The sequence below is a fragment of the Schistocerca piceifrons genome, chromosome 1, assembly GCF_021461385.2.
Source record: "Schistocerca piceifrons isolate TAMUIC-IGC-003096 chromosome 1, iqSchPice1.1, whole genome shotgun sequence".
NCBI classification, from domain to species: domain Eukaryota; kingdom Metazoa; phylum Arthropoda; class Insecta; order Orthoptera; family Acrididae; genus Schistocerca; species Schistocerca piceifrons.
The window spans coordinates 351,138,562-351,155,543 of NC_060138.1; the positions used below are offsets into that span (position 1 = coordinate 351,138,562).

The following is a 16,982-nucleotide window of genomic DNA, read 5'->3' on the forward strand; positions in this document are numbered from 1 at the left end:
ACTTCAGACAAAAAACTTCAGAAAAGATTTCCTAACATTTAATTTTCTCATTTTCACAAACGCCTTTCTTGCTACTGGCAGTCTGCATTTTATATCCTCTCTACTTTGGCCAATGTCTTTCATTTTCTGCCCAAATAGCAGACTGATGTAATACTTTTAGTGGAATGAAATGAAATGATCGTATGGCATCAATGGTCGGGAGTCCACACTTGGGGAAGTTTGGCCTCCGAGTGCAAGTCTTTTCACTTGACGTCACACTGGGCAACTTGCGTGTAGATGATGATGAAATGACGATAAGGACAACACAATATCCAGACCCTGTGGGGAGAAAATCTTCGTCCCGAGCGGGAATCGAACCCGGGCCTGCTGCATGGCAGTCAGAAGCGCTGGCCGTTCCTTAGGAGACGGAAATTTTTAGTGTCTCATTTCCTACTCTAATTCGCTCAACATCGCCCGAACTGATTTGACATATGTCGTTTAGGTCAATGGAAGTGACTATCTTGTACTGTATAACGTCGGCAAAAGCTGAGTTGCAACAGCATGTGTTGTTTGTTTGCACTTGCCTGCCCCCCCCCCCCCCTTCTTCGCAGCAATATGTAACGTAATACGACGCTCTCTTCGCATGTCTAACCATGATTAGTAATTAAAGTGTTTCTTTTCTTTCGTTGTCATTCACTGATTATTATTCGCAGTTAAAAAACAAATTTAATATTTTCATGATAGTTAAACGTTTTAGTGAAATACGTAAATATCAGTCCACTGAATCGCTAAATGTGTTCTATAGAAGGAATCACGAGATTTCCTTGTTCCTGATGGAGAATGTGGAAATCTTGCCAAAACATGAGGCGTTAAAAAGATATACAGTTGTTGAGCTCCATCTTGTAACCGTAACTCGGACGATGCCTGAGGGCACTTCCGTACGTAGTCCCACCGCGTGAGCATCGGCGTTTTATTTGGAGTTGCATGTTAAGATTTACAATGCAAGCGCCTTGCTCGGTTCCAGAATACAACTGCAAACATCTGGAACTCGATTGTGGTATGTCTAGATACCTTTTTGTTGCAGTATCATATTTATCGGCCGTGGTCACCCACTTTGTATGTAAAAGCTGTCAAGTCCGCCGTGGTTCCAATTCCACGTCGGACTGTAGACCAACCTATACGGTTACTTGAATTGTTTGTTGGCTCAGAAACAGATGTTTATTTCAGTGGACTGGTGTAAGATAAATTACTGAAAATAGTATCCTACGTCAGCTACAACCTTTTTCAACTTTGCGAGTAACAAATGGACACCGCGGTAAAAAAGAATCATTTGAAGTGACCTACTCACAGAGCCAGTTTTCGAGAGCGTTAAAAGATGTAACGCGTTGTTCAGAAAGGCCATGCTGCATGGATCTAAACAAATTATAACCGGAAAGGGCGATGTCTGATGAATATGGTAGGTGGGGTAAGACATGCCGTCGAAGTGCCCTGAAGATTTCCTTCATTTGATTTTCAACATTTGATTTGGCATTGTTATGAAGCAGAATGACTCTGTCCGTCTCTGAGCATACTGCGGGCGTTTGTCTTATGTGCGTCATTCAAACTGAGTAACTGCTCTTCCTAGCGTTCAGTGTACAATATTTGAGACGGTTGCAGCAGCCCACGATACACCACACTGACAATTGCGCATATCGTCACTCACCTCAAAATCGTTGTCTTTGAATCTTCGGAACCAATCCCTGCACGTTGCTTCCGACAGAATATGTTCTCCACACGCTTCCACTAGCAGACGATTACTTTGCGTAGCAGATTTCTTGAGATAAAAGAAAAAGAGAACCACTTCCAACAAATTCTGTTTTGTAGGTACAAAATCCGACATGTTCAGGGCACTATATGTTCTTTCCACTCCACTCGAAATTCACACAGATTTTAAAGCCTAATGTTTCTACTGTCAAATAAGTCTCGCGTCGCCGTCCGCTATCTTATAGTCGCTCAACTGCTGCCCATCCTTCAAACAACCAGAATTATTTAAAAAAATGGTTCAAATGGCTCTGAGCACTATGGGACTTAACATCTAAGGTCATCAGTCCCCTAGAACTTAGAACTACTTAAACCTAACTAACCTAAGGACATCACACACATCCATGCCCGAGGCAGGATTCGAACCTGCGACCGTAGCAGTCGCGCGGTTCCGGACTGAGCGCCTAGAACCGCTAGACCACCGCGGCCGGCCTTCGAATCAGTGTACGACCACGCCTAGTTAAGCTCTGTATTGTAAGCAACTTCGGGTTAATGACCGCCACACTCAGCAGTGCTTTTGGAATAACTCTGAAGGGAAGTGTGCAGTATGTCAAAGAGGATGTTGCGAAAAACAGCACTGCACAAGCTAACCGCGCTCGGCAGCAAAAAATGGTTGCGTGTCGCATTACGCTTCCTTCAGACATTGTTGCACATTTCCCCCCTCATTCTCTTCACGCTCTATTCACGCGTGCTTCAGATTGTGGCGCTCAGTCCCTCCAGTTTGTAGTTCAGTGCACTAAAGCGCCAGATTGCTTCAGTAAAATTACGTAAGTAATTCCTGCTTTCCAAAAAAGGAAGAAGGAAGCTTGTGATTTAACGTCTCACGGACAACAGTGTCATTGGAGTGAGAGGTTATACGCAGAGTCTCTTCCAAAGCAAACATCTGGGCATTCATCTTACGCGATACAGCTGTTGTGTTGGCAGAAGAGCCAACACCGTGTTACTAGGGGAGGCTGGCGTGAGGAGGGAAGAACTATACTGACGTGAGGTCTGGAACATGACAAGGAATTAGAATTCAGAAAGCGGACGTAATTAGTTTGATACTTAACTTTAATCCATTAATGATGAACGTCGCTCTTGACGTTACATGATTCACAATATTAACTGTTCAGATTACAGTAACTGGCAATGGCGCTTTGCTAGGTCGTAGCAAATGACGGAGCTGAAGGCTATGCTAAACTGTCGCCTCGGAAAATGAGAGCGTATGTAGACAGTGAACCATCACTAGCAAAGTCGGCTGTACAACTGGGGCTGAGTGCTAGGGAGTCTCTCTACGAGGTGCATTCAAGTTCTAAGGCCTCCGATTTTTTTTCTAATTAACTACTCACCCGAAATCGATGAAACTGGCGTTACTTCTCGACGTAATCGCCCTGCAGACGTACACATTTTTCACAAGGCTGACGCCATGATTCCATGGCAGCGGCGAAGGCTTCTTTAGGAGTCTGTTTTGACCACTGGAAAATCGCTGAGGCAATAGCAGCACGGCTGGTGAATGTGCGGCCACGGAGAGTGTCTTTCATTGTTAGAAAAAGCCAAAAGTCACTAGGAGCCGGGTCAGGCGAGTAGGAAGCATGAGGAATCACTTCAAAGTTGTTATCACGAAGAAACTGTTGCGTAGCGTTAGCTCGATGTGCGGGTGCGTTGTCTTGGTGAAACAGCACACGCGCAGCCCTTCCCGGACGTTTTTGTTTGCAGGAAGGAATTTGTTCTTCAAAACATTTTCGTAGGATGCACCTGTTACCGTAGTGCCCTTTGGAACGTAATGGGTAAGGATTACGCCCTCGCTGTCCCAGAACATGGACACCATCATTTTTTCAGCACTGGCGGTTACCCGAAATTTTTTTGGTGGCGGCGAATCTGTGTGCTTCCATTGAGCTGACTGGCGCTTTGTTTCTGGATTGAAAAATCGCATCCATGTCTCATCCATTGTCACAACCGACGAAAAGAATTCATTCATGCTGTCGTTGCGCGTCACCATTGCTTGGCAACATGCCACACGGGCAGCCATGTGGTCGTCCGTCAGCATTCGTGGCACCCACCTGGATGACACTTTTCGCATTTTCAGGTCGTCATGCAGGATTGTGTGCATAGAACCCACAGAAATGCCAACTCTGGAGGCGATCTGTTCAATAGTCATTTGGCGATCCCCCAAAACAATTCTCCCCACTTTCTCGATCATGTCGTCAGACCGGCTTGTGCGAGTCCGAGGCTGTTTCGGTTTGTTGTCACACGATGTTCTGCCTTCATTACACTGTCGCACCCACGAACGCGCTTTCGACACATCCATAACTCCATCACCACATGTCTCCTTCAACTGTCGATGAATTTCAATTGGTTTCACACCACGCAAATTCAGAAAACGAATGATTGCACGCTGTTCCAGTAAGGAAAACGTCGCCATTTTAAGTATTTAAAACAGCTCTCATTCTCGCCGCTGGCGGTAAAATTCCATCTGCCGTTCGGTGCTGCCATCTCTGGGACGTATTGACAATGAACGCGGCCTCATTTTAAAACAATGCGCATATTTCTATCTCTTTCCAGTCCGGAGCAAAAAAAATCGGAGGCCTTAGAACTTGAATGCACCTCGTAGACTAGACCTGCCGTGTGGTGGCGCTCGGACTGCAGTCACTGATAGTGGCGACACGCGGGTCCGACGTATACTAACGGACCGCGGCCGATTTAAAGGCTACCACCTAGCAAGTGTGGTGTCTGGCGGTGACACCACAACAGGGACAGCACGGAAATCCTGAATATGGATGGCCGGACGGGGCTATGACTGCAGTACTCTGGAATGCGACTCCTTTGCCTTAACCACTGTGTGTCGATTTTTCATATTTTTGTGCACCCCCAGTATAAACTACTGGCCATTAAAATTTTCTACACCATGAAGATGACGTGCTACAGACGCGAAGTTCAAGCGACAGGAAGAAGATGCTGTGATATGCAAACGATTAGCTTTTCAGAGCATTCACACAAGGTTGGCGACAGTGGCGACACCTACAACGTGCTGACATGAGGAAAGCTTCCAACCGATTTCTCATACACAAACAGCAATTGACTGGCGTTGCCTGGTGAAACTTTGTTGTGATGCCTCATGTAACGAGGAGAAATGCGTACCATCACGTTTCCGACTTTATTAAAGGTCGGATTGTAGTCTATCGCGATTGCGGTTTATCGTATTGCGACATTGCTACTCGCGTTGGTCGAGATCCAATGACTGTTAGCAGAATATGGAATCGGTGGCTTCAGGGGCGTAATACGGAACGCCGTGCTGGATCCCAACGGCCTCGTATCACTAGCAGTCGAGATGACAGGCATCTTATCCGCATGGCTGTAACGTCTCGATCCCTGAGTCAACAGATGGGGGAGTTTGCAAGACAACAATCATCTGCACAACAGTTCGACGACGTTTGCAGCAGCATGGACTATCAGCTCGGAGACCATGTCTGCGGTTAGCCTTGACGCTGCATCACAGACAGGAGCGGCTGCGATGGTGTACTCATCGACGAACATGAGTGCACGAATGGCAAAACGTCATTTTTCGGATGAATCAAGGTTCTGTTTACAGCATCATGATGGTCGCATCCGTGTTTGGTGACATTGCGGTGAACGCACATTGGAAGCGTGTATTCGTCATCGCCATACTGGCGTATCACCCGGCGTGATGGTATGGGATGACATTAGTTACACGTCTCGGTCACCTCTTGTTCGCATTGACGCCACTTTGAACAGTGGACGTTACATCTCAGATATGTTACGACCCGTGGCTCTACCCTTCATTCGATCCCTGCGAAACCCTAGATTTCAGCAGGATAATGCACGACCGTATGTAGCAGGTCCTGTACGGGCCTTTCTGGATACAGACAATGTTCGACTGCTGCCCTGGCCAGCACATTCTCCCGATCTCTCAGCAATTGAAAACGTCTAGTCAATTGTGGCCGAGCAACTGGCTCGTCACAATGCGCCAGTCACTACTCTTGATGAACTGTGGTATCGTGTTGAAGCTGCATGGGCAGCTGTACCTGTACACGCTATCCAATCTCTGTTTGACTCAATGCTCTGGCGTATCAAGGCCGCTATTACGGCCAGAGGTGCTTTTTCTGGGTACTGATTTCTCAGGATCTATGCACCCAAGTTGCATGAAAATGTAGTCTCATGTCAGTTCTAGTATAATATATTTGTCCAATGATTACACGTTTATCATCTGCATTTCTTCTTGGTGTATCAATTTTAATGGCTAGTAGTGTATGTAGACGCACAACTGGAGAGAAGGATACGTGACTGCTATCCAGCTCCATCGTCCTTACCTGAACTTGCCTCTGTCTTGCAGTAAGAGTCCCTTGAAAACCATACAGGACGTATATTTATCCATTCCGACACGACTGGAAGCTGTTTCGGATGGTAATGTGTAGTGTTTGTGCCGTTTCCATATTTTTGCCCCCCCCCGCCCCCCACCCCAGCGTGTGAGAGTGCACTAAGTCACAGCGACGATGGACGAGGAGAGATAAAGGAAGCGACAGTAATCTTGTTTCAGGGACCGTTCCAAACTTACGGACTGCTCGAAAACCTGAACTGCATTGACCCCGTCTTTAAAATGAACCCTGCTGCCACGGAATACGAATCCACTGCAGGTGTAGCGGCGATGTACTAGGGGAACTACTGCCGACTGGTATCGGCAGCGTCTGAGGTCAGGTGAAACATCGAGGAAACTTGGACTGACTTGCCACGCAGAAGTTTCCGCGGCCGCGGACAATGAGTTACGAGACGGACAGAGGTCGGCGGCGTGCAAAATAAGAGGGGAGGGGTGGGGGGTGAGTTCCAGCAGAGCACCGACGGCCGACCTCGCCGGGTCCGGCGGCAGCGGCCGTCGCTATCGATTAGCGGGCTGGCTGGCTAGCCCGCCACGGGTCGCAGTCGCCGCTGCCATCGGGTTCCCAGCTGCCACGCGCCGGCAGCCAGCCCGCTCTGACTGTGGCTCCCCTGCTGCAACCTGCAAAGCACCTCGCCTCGCCAGTTACGGCGGCCTTACCAGAGTTACCCTATACTGGCCGTTCAACTTGCAGAATCCCGAATGCGGCAAGCGACAGACGTCAAATTGCTATGAAGTGTGTTCACTACTACCTCGGATATGCAACTGTCGTTCAGGAGTCGCACTTTTCGATGTACAGGAAATCCAACAAATCGAAAATATTCCTACATTGTACATCTACATCTACAGCCTTACTCTGCAAGCCACTTGACGGTGTGTGGCGGAGGGTACCTTGAGTGCCTCTATCGGTTCTCCTTCTATTCCAGTCTCATATTGAAACTTCCTGGCAGATTAAAACTGTGTGCCGGACCGAGACTCGAACTCGGGACCTTTGCCTTCCGCGGGCAAGTGCTCTACCAACTGAGCTACCCAAGCACGAATCACGCCCCGTCCTCACAGTATTACTTCTGCCAGTACCTCGTCTCCTACCTTCCAAACTTTACAGAAGCTCTCCTGCGAACCTTGCAGAACTAGCACTCCTGAAAGAAAGAAGTCGTGCTTGGGTTGCTCAGTTCGTAGAGCATTTGCCCACGAAAGGCAAAGGTCCCGAGTTCGAGTCTCGGTCCGGCACCCAGTTTTAATCTGCCAGGAAGTTTCATATCAGCGCTCACTCCGTTGCAGAGTGAAAATCTCATTCTCAGTCTCGTATTGTTCGTGGAAAGAAAGATTGTCGGTATGCCTCTGTGTGGGGTCTAATCTCTCTGATTTTATCCTCATGGTCTCTTCGCGAGATATACCGGGTGATCAAAAAGTCTCTGTACCGTAGAGGAACTGTTCGGAGACGATGATGGTCTGCGTCAGCATCTGCGTTGAGTTTTAACGTCGACTTCGCTCTAGACTACAGCGTCCAGCATTGTTAACTCTTCTGGCTTAATTCTCGAGCACCTCATCCAAACTGTATGCAGCACAGCTCAGGCCGTCATAAAGGGGAAGGGTGCACATACCCCATATTAATGCCCACTGATAAGCGTCCAGATGCTTTCGCCGAGATAGTGTACATACACTACTGGCTATTAAAATTGCCACACCAAGAAGAAATGCAGGTGATAAACAGGTATTCATTGGACAAATATATTATACAAGAACTTACATGTGATTACATTTTCACCTAATTCGGGTGCATAGATCCTGAGAAATCAGTACCCAGAACAACCACCTCTAGCCGTAATAACAGCCTTGATACGCCTGGGCATTGAGTCAAACAGAGCTTGGATGGCGTGGACAGGTACATCTGCCCATGCAGCTTCAACACGATACCACAGTTCATCAAGAGTAGTGACTGGCGTATTGTGACGAGCCAGTTGCTCGGCCACCATTGACCACCAACCTTGTGTGAATGCTCTGAAAAGCTAATCATTTGCATATCACAGCATCTTCTTCCTGTCGGTTAAATTTCGCGCTGGTAGCTCATAACTTCGTGGTGTAGCAATTTTAATGGCCAGTAGTGCATTTCCCCGTCACATGAAATGGTGCAATGGTAGAATCGTGCTGTTGCGGTTTTAAGAGCATCGTGTTGAATACTTGGTTCACAAGGGACGCCATTACGAGTGCTGCTACGGTTGATCAATGCAAAAATAAAACAGCTTCTGCATTATCACTTGTTTATTTTGTGACTACGCGTTTCGGCGGTTCACACCATCTTATTCAGGTGGAGAATTGTTTAATTACATGGCTGGTATTGGTAAAGAGTACAGACGTCTTTTCACAGTCGCAGACCACGGGTAGAGTTGGTTGTTTTGCGTCTTTTGCTAACGATAAAAACTGTTTATTTAAAAAAGGCACTTCAGAGTTTAAAAACATTAACATTTATTCGTACGATGATTTTCTGTTGGTGTAAGGCCAACTATATTCGCCTTGTATCATTCCTGTCGATCATATCGAACGATAATCGCAACTTACTTACAGTGTGGAAAGTGGAAATTTTAGAATATATGACACTGAAATCTGTCTTAAGCAGTCAAGCGTAACCGTGGCCCATGTATTTTTTACTATTTTAAATGCTGTAATATCCGATCAGATTCTTGTACTCTGAAGTCTAAATAACAGTTCGTCTTTTATTAAAACGAATGTGTTCAAGTGCCGGTCGGTGTGGCCGAACGATTCTAGGCGCGTCAGTCTGGAACTGCGGGACCGCTACGGTCGTAGGTTCGAATCCTGCTTCGGGCATGGATGTGTGTGATATCCTTAGCTTAGTTAGATTTAAATATTTCTAAGTTCTAGGGGACTGATGACCTCAGATGTCAAGTCCCATAGTGCTCAGAGCCATTTGAACCATTTGAATGTGTTCAAATATACTCTTCCCTACTTCACTCACACAGCAGTAACATTTACTTTTTGATAAGGGAATCAACAAACGGCTGAAGAATATCCACAGCATCACAGTCAGTATTAATAATAACTATGGACAATAGCGAAAAGAAAACCAGTTCACTTTCAAGCTGCGATATGAGACTATAAGATGAATTTTTTTTAGCAAATAGTTTCCTCAGAATCGAATGAGAACGACTGCATAGCGGAGTGATTTTTAATTTTTTACGCGAAAAGTAAAAGTTTACGTAGAAACCAACTACAGAGGAGGATGTAGAAATGCTACACATACATGAAAGAATTTTTTTTTGAGACGCAGCACGTGACATGAAGTTTCCCTCGCCGTGCATGGTACGATACATTTGCGCGGAGCGGCCAGCACGCCATTTGCGCCGGCAATACGACACGAACTGTATCGGTGTTGTATCGCTCTTGTCCCAGTGTATACGAGTTAAGTTGTTTCAACTTTGTTCCTACGCACCTCAGTCTGAGAGCGCCTTATAAATCGTTCTCACATATGCACATGTGATTTACTCTAGACACAGACATACGAGCTTAAAAATGGTTCAAATGGCTCTAAGTACTATGGGGCTTAACATCTGAGGTCATCAGTCCTCTACAGTTAGAGAACTACCTTAACCTAACTAACCTAAGGACATCACACACATCCATGCCCGAGGCAGGATTCGAACCTGCAATCGTAGCAGCAGCGCGGTTCCGGACTGAAGCGCCTAGAACAGCACGGCCACAACGACCGGCTATGAGCTTAAATGTTCAGTCTCTTCAAACCTATAATCATCATCGTCGTCGTCAACGTCAACAACAACAGCAACAGCAATAACAACGAAAAAGGTCGCACAAAAGCTGGAATTCAAAATAATACTATAACCATCACAACAGACGCAAAGGGTCTGACTGTAAATGAAAGTACTGACTAAAGACGGCACAAATGCGTCGAAACATGTTAAGGAAAAAAAAAGAAAAAAACTGTTGCTTGCGTAACAGGAGGACCTGAATTGCCATAATTTAGCTTGAAAGACGGTTGCTGGTAGAGATTTAAACACAACCGATGACTGTTACCACGAGTTGTCTGTCTTATAAAGTATATTTGACCTACGCACCAATGATTCTGGGTGCAAGTCTACGAACAGCAAAAGAAGTAGCCCCTGACCTAGTGGCTCAAGTGATTAATCTGCTGACGCGTAATTTGATACCCTGCCATCCTCTGCCGGTTCTGTTCATTTGATTAACCTGGCACTACGCAGTCGGCTCGATGGCCGGAAGAGAGAGAGAGAGAGAGAGAGAGAGAGAGAGAGCTCGGCGCGTGCCCCTTAATCGCACGCATTGCGTCATCTCCGGCCGTGACATTCAACGCCCCGCGCACGCACCCCACACCTGGGCCCAGCCACAGCGGCAATTCAAACAGCTTGCCGCGCGAGTTGTGCGCACTGAAACTCATACTAAATCTATTGTTCAGTGTTTATGTTCTGTTTGTTTGAGACCGCAGTCCTGCAGTATTTTAGAAAGGACAACACTTCCCGCCTATGTCGTTGTTAAATGTATTTACTCATGAAGATCACGACTGCGGCCAATAATTCCATTCCTAAGTGATAACTGTTACAACATGAATTGCTTAAAGACCAATTCAGCTTTAAGGATACATTCTGTTCCCGAAATACAGTGGTTTAACAAGACCAATACAAAATTTATTATACACTACTGGCCATTACAATTGCTACACCGCGAAGATGACGTGCTACAGACGCGAAATTTAACCGACAGGAAGAAGATGCTGTGATATACAAATTATTAGCTTTTCAGAGCATTCACACAAGGCTGGCGCCACTGGTGACACCTACAACGTGCTGACATGAGGAAAGTTTCCAACCGATTTGCGTACCATCACGTTTCTGACTTTGATAAAGGTCGGATTGTAGCTTATCGCGATTGCGGTTTATCGTATCGCCACATTGCTGCTCGCGTTGGTCGAGATCCAATGACTGTTAGCAGAATAAGGAATCGGTGGGTTCAGGAGGGTAATATGGAATGCCGTGCTGGATCCCAACGGCCTAGTATCACTAGCAGTCGAGATGACAGGTATCACATCCGCATGGCTGTAACGGGTCGTGCAGCCACGTCTCGATCCCTGAGTCAACTGATGGGGACGTTTGCAATACAACAACCAACTGCACGAACAGTGCGACGACGTTTGCAGCAGCATGGGCTATCAACTCGGAGACCATGGCTGCGGTTACCCTTGACGCTACATCACAGACAGGAGCGCCTGCGATGGTGTACTCAACGACGAACCTGGTTTCACGAATGGCAAAACGTCAATTTTTCGGGTGAATCCACGTTCTGTTTACAGCATCATTATGGTCGCAGCCATCCGTGTTTGGCGACGTCACGGTGAACGCACGTTGGAAGGGTGTATTCGTCCTCGCCATACCCGGCGTGATGGTATGGGGTGCCATTGCTTACACGTCTCGGTCACCTCTTGTTCGCATTGACGACACTTTGAATAGTGGACGCTACATTTCAGATGTGTTACGACCCGTGGTTCTACCCTTCATCCGATGCCTGCGAAACCCTACATTTCAGCAGGATAATGCACGACCGCATGTTGCAGGTCCTGTACGGGCCTTTCTGGACACAGAAAATGTTCGACTGCTGCCCTGGCCAGAACATTCTCCAGATCTCTCAACAACTGATAACGTCTGGCCAATGGTGAGTGAGCAACTGGATCGTCAGAATACGCCAGTCACTACTCTTGATGAACTGTGGTATCGTGTTGAAGCTGCATGGGCAGCTGAAGCTGTACACGCCGTCCAAGCTCTGTTTGACTCAATGTCTAGGCGCATCGAGGCCGTTATTACGGCCAGAGGTGGTTGTTCTGGGTACTGGTTTCTCAGGATTTATGCACCCAGTTTGCATGAAAATGTAATCACATGTCAGTTCTAGTATAATATATTTGTCCCATGAATACCCGTTTATCGTCTGCATTTCTTCTTGGTGTAGCAATTTTAATGGCCAGTAGTGTAGCTCTTCCTATGTCTCTATGAAATACACCGTTCGGTTTAGGAGGACATCGTCCTCGTGTCAGCAATGTTTGTACAGGATTTCGTTTTCCCTGGTCTTACCCGCTTCAGCAGGGGTCGCCATGTTACTCTGGATTTGGCAGAGTTAGTGGTAGGGGGTGACCAGATGCCTTCCTGTCGCCATTCCTTTCCTCCTTCGGGGCGGAACTTGTGTACCTTCTCCTGTCGGCGTTAGTGTTCTCCGACGAGGAACGATGTTCGTACAGGATTTCGTCTTTCTGGTCTTATCCCGCATCAGCACGGGGTCGACATACTCTGGATTTGGCAGAGTTAGTGGTAGGGGGTGACCCGATGCCTTCCCGTCGCCATCTCTTTCCTCCTCCGGGGCGGAACTTGTGTACCTCCATCTGCCGGCGTTAGTGTTTTCCGATGAGGAAGTGAGAGAACGTTCGCGAAGTGTTTGCGAACTGTGTAACTGAGGCGAGACAGGACCGGCAATCACGCAGTCGGACGCAGGAAACCGCCCGAAAACCACATCCGGGCCTGCCGGCACACCGGGCTGCTTCGATCCGCGGTTGGCGACCCTCCCGGAATCCCGGAAGCGGCGTGCTACCGCTCGCGGCTATCGGGCGGGTCCATGTTTATACAGAGTGTTTGACCATTGCAAGTACAAAGGAAAGTTGCAAGTAGAGCACAATGAAACAAGTAAATAATCCTAGTAAACATTTGTCCGAAAACCGTACAAGTTCAATCATGCCAGTGGAACAACAGTGATGATTATGATGATGATGTTTGGTTTGTGGGCCGCTCAACTGCGCGGTTATCAGCGCCCGTTCAAATTCCCAAACTTTGCTCAGCCCAATTTCGCCACTTTCCTGGATGATGAAGAAATGATGAGGACAACACCGACACCCAGTCATCTCGAGGCAGGTGAAAATCCCTCACCCCGCCGGGAATCGAACGCGGGACCCTGTGCTCGGGAAGCGAGTACGTAACCGCGAGACCACGATCTGCGGACACGGCAGTACAACAGTGTTAACCATTTAACCTACAACCACGTGTGAGACTCGTGGTCTGGTATTCGGGCCAAATGTGATTATCACGGGAAGGGACAGTTGTACGTCGGTCGGGTAAGGTTTGCACGAAAAATAAAAATAAATTTAAAAAAAGCAGTGAAACAACGTCGCACTGCAAGAGATGCAAAAAATGGTTCAAATGGCTCTGAGCACTATGGGACTCAACTGCTGAGGTCATTAGGCCGCTAGAACTTAGAACTAGTTAAACCTAACTGACCTAAGGACATCACAAACATCCATGCCCGAGACAGGATTCGAACCTGCGACCGTAGCGGTCTTGCGGTTCCAGACTGCAGCGCCATTAACCGCACGGCCACTTCGGCCGGCCAAGAGATGCAAAATTGCTCTACACGTACACGTATGTTTCGAACGCTATCACACCCCTGAAACTTAATGACTTGTGTTGTTGCTTTTTGTAAGAGCGCTACTTTGTAAACTTGGGTATCTTCAGGGACTGGTGATACGGCATTGATTTATATTGTATTGGATTGATTGATAATAAATCTTTTGTGGCACTCATAAAACATATATTACATGAGCTAGTGAGGGTATATCAAGAATTCCACAAAATCAATTCAGGTCGATCTTACACATGTACTTCCATTCCGTAAGTCATATGCGGTTGGTACAACGTCGGACCAATTTTGGAACCTTGAAACGGTTCCAAGACCGGGCAATCTTTGATGATGATGTTTGGTTTGTGGGGCGCTCAACTAAATGGTTCAAATGGCTCTGAGCACTATGGGACTTAACATTTTAGGTCATCAGTCCCCTAGAACTTAGAACTACTTAAACCTAACTAACCTAAGGACGTCACACACATCCATGCCCGAGGCAGGATTCGAACCTGCGACCGTAGCAGTCCCACGGTTCCCTACTGCAGCGCCTAGAACCGCTCGGCCACCGCGGCCGGCGGTGCTCAACTGCGCAATCATCAGCGCCCGTACACATTCCCATTCTGCACACACTCCAATCTAGCCATGAATCATGATGGAATGATGATGGCAACACAAACATCCAGTCCCAGGGCAGAGAAAATCCCCAACCCTGCCGGGAATCGAACCCAAGACTCCGTGATCTAGAAGTAGCAACGCCAATCACCAGACCACGAGCTGCGGTCGCGGGCGAACGTGTTTACATTTTGGACCCGGGCCGTTGGTACTTAAATCGTAGGTTAAAGGGTTAATGTATACGGCTACGCTTGTGCCACATCGTATGGTGAAAGGATGCGTATGTGCTACATGTAAGATGGTCCATTGGCGTACTTCCGTGCGCCTGTTCGATTATTCGTGTGCCGGCGGTTGTGACCGAGCGGTTCTAGGCGCTTCAGTCCGGAACCACGCGACTGCTGCGGTCGTAGGTTCGAATTCTGCCTCGAGCATGGATGTGTGTGATGTGCTTAGGTTAGTTAGGTTTAAGTAGTTCGAAGTTCTAGGGGACTGATGACCTCAGAAGTTAAATCCCATAGTGCTTAGAACCATTTGAGAATTCTTGGCACAAATCTCCGACAACTACTGTCTCAGTCGTGGCTCGTCAGTATCATGGCCTTCCAGGTTTGCCGCCTTAAACATGCTGGATTTTTTTTGTGGAGATATTTAAAAGCTTTCGAGTACTCCAGCCCTGTTGACAGTGTCGATTAAACCAGGGAACGCATTGTGCATGGTTGCCAATACATTCAGAACACCCCTGCGACTGTTAGCGTCTACTGGCTTCGAATGTGCTGAAGGTTGCCTTCACATAAACAGAGGCCATGTGGATCACATGATCTAATGTGTTTATCCTCAAGCGCTTATCTGCAGTTTGGATCCTCTGACGCTCTGTTATATAGTGCTCACGTATTCCGTCATAATACATCTCATCGGAGAAAGCCTTTGATTTCCGGATCTGTGTTCATTAGAATTGTTTGCTTATTTCATTGTCCTCTGCTTTCGCTTTCGTTTGTAGCTACAATAGTCAGACACACTGTATGTTCCTTGGGTATAACGAGAAAGGAGTTCGTTATTTATATAAAAGAACGTAGGAACTCACGAAAAAGAATACATCTCAACCCGGCGTCTAAACATCGATTCACTCAAAGTCTTATGAACACGTTACTTACTGCAATAAGTGTCAAATGTCACATCTAGTGGATGCACGGTGAGAATTCCACTCGCACTGACAAACGTTGAAACATTCAAGATACAAACACATCCACTAAGTTTTATTTCTTGTCTATGACAGTTGATAATATGAATAGGGGAATGATAACAATGAAAATTTGTGCCGGGCCGAACTCAAACCCGGATTTCCCGTTTTAAGAATCGGTCGCCTTAACGTTAACCGCTTTAGCTATCCGTTCACAGCCCACGGCCAGATACAAACTTCCACATGTCGTCGTACGTGCGTCGCAACTCTTAGTTCTACACACATTATGTGACTCCCGAACAGGAGAGGACATTTTAGTTGAAAGTCGTTGCCTGACATTGGCGGATAAATATGGTATTGCGGAGCCTCTGTTGTTAAAAAGAAAGAATGCATGCATGTCCGAAGGAACTCTGCGTCGTTCTTAGCAACAGAGGCACTGTATCATCGTACAGTTGATAACACTGTCCCAGGAACAAATTAAAGTAATCCGAATCCCTCGGTTCCGAACAAGGTTTCCTTGCTTGTCAGGCGAATACAGCAACTACAAGTCCAAGTTTAAATATTCTCATTTCAGATTCCATCTGCCCTACTCCAACTGAATCTGAAACAGCCCGCTCTGTTTCTTGTAGTCATCATCATCATCATCATCGTTGTCGTTTTCCAACTCCAGTTTCCTGGGTGTGGTGTACAAGCGCTCGCCATCTCATTTTGTCTTCATACATCTTCTGTTCCAAGACAAATTCCCATTTGTGTCCTTTCTCCCCCGTGGCTGATCTTACAGTCTCCATCCAAGGTTTTCTTGGCCTCCCCGTCGTCTTATTGCGAGGTTCAGGTTGAAATTCTTTTTGTCAGGTCTTCCACTGTTTATTCTCATTATGTGCACATACCACTGAAGACTGCGTTTCCTTATGGCACTGGTAACAGGAACCACAATACCAGCTACTTTTCTGTTCACCTCATTCCTGATTTTGTCCTTGCTAGCTGTCTGATTCTTAGTTCTAATGAATCTCATTGCTATTGCCTGAATTCTGCTGATGTCTTTGTTTAGTAGGTTACATGTTTCTAAATCATATGTGAGGACTGGTACGCAGTAGGTGTGGTATGTAGTCGCTTTTGCTTTTCGTGGCATTTTATCGCCCCAGAGAAGATTTCTGATTTGAGTGTAAAAACTGGATACTTTCTGTGTCGTGCTGAGTATTTCCTGCTTAATGGTGTTGCCTTTCGTGATCATGCTTCCTAGGTACTTGAAATGGGAAACAGATTCCCTGCTTCTAGAAATGTATCTGAGATTGTTCCTTGCCTGCTGATGGCCACTTCTAGTGTCTTTGTTTTACTTATTTTTAGTCCGAAATGTTGTTCCAATGGTTAAGTTTATTCTGTGCTTCAGCTTCTGTCCCTCCCTATACCATACATCAGCAAAAACCATGGCATTTGGTTCGCTGTGTATTTTCTTGATAGATTTTATAATCTTGTCCATTACTATTACAAACATGAATGGTGATAGGGTACTCCCTTAGTGGACACCTCTCTTTGTTTCAAACCATTCTTATTCTCCATTGTCTATCTGGACACAGCTGTAACACTTTTCGTATAGCATCTTGACTTTATCGATTAGGTACTTTGGCAACG

At 46.6% G+C, this 16,982-nt stretch overlaps 1 protein-coding gene and 1 non-coding gene across 2 annotated transcripts in view; both read right to left on the minus strand.

Moving 5' to 3' along the window:
- Positions 1 to 16,982, minus strand: part of LOC124784399 — a 513,236-nt gene that overhangs the window by 44,596 nt on the left and 451,658 nt on the right. The window lies entirely within an intron of this gene.
- Trnap-cgg lies at positions 7,110 to 7,184 on the minus strand. Its single transcript has one exon. It is a non-coding gene; the product is annotated as a tRNA-Pro (tRNA).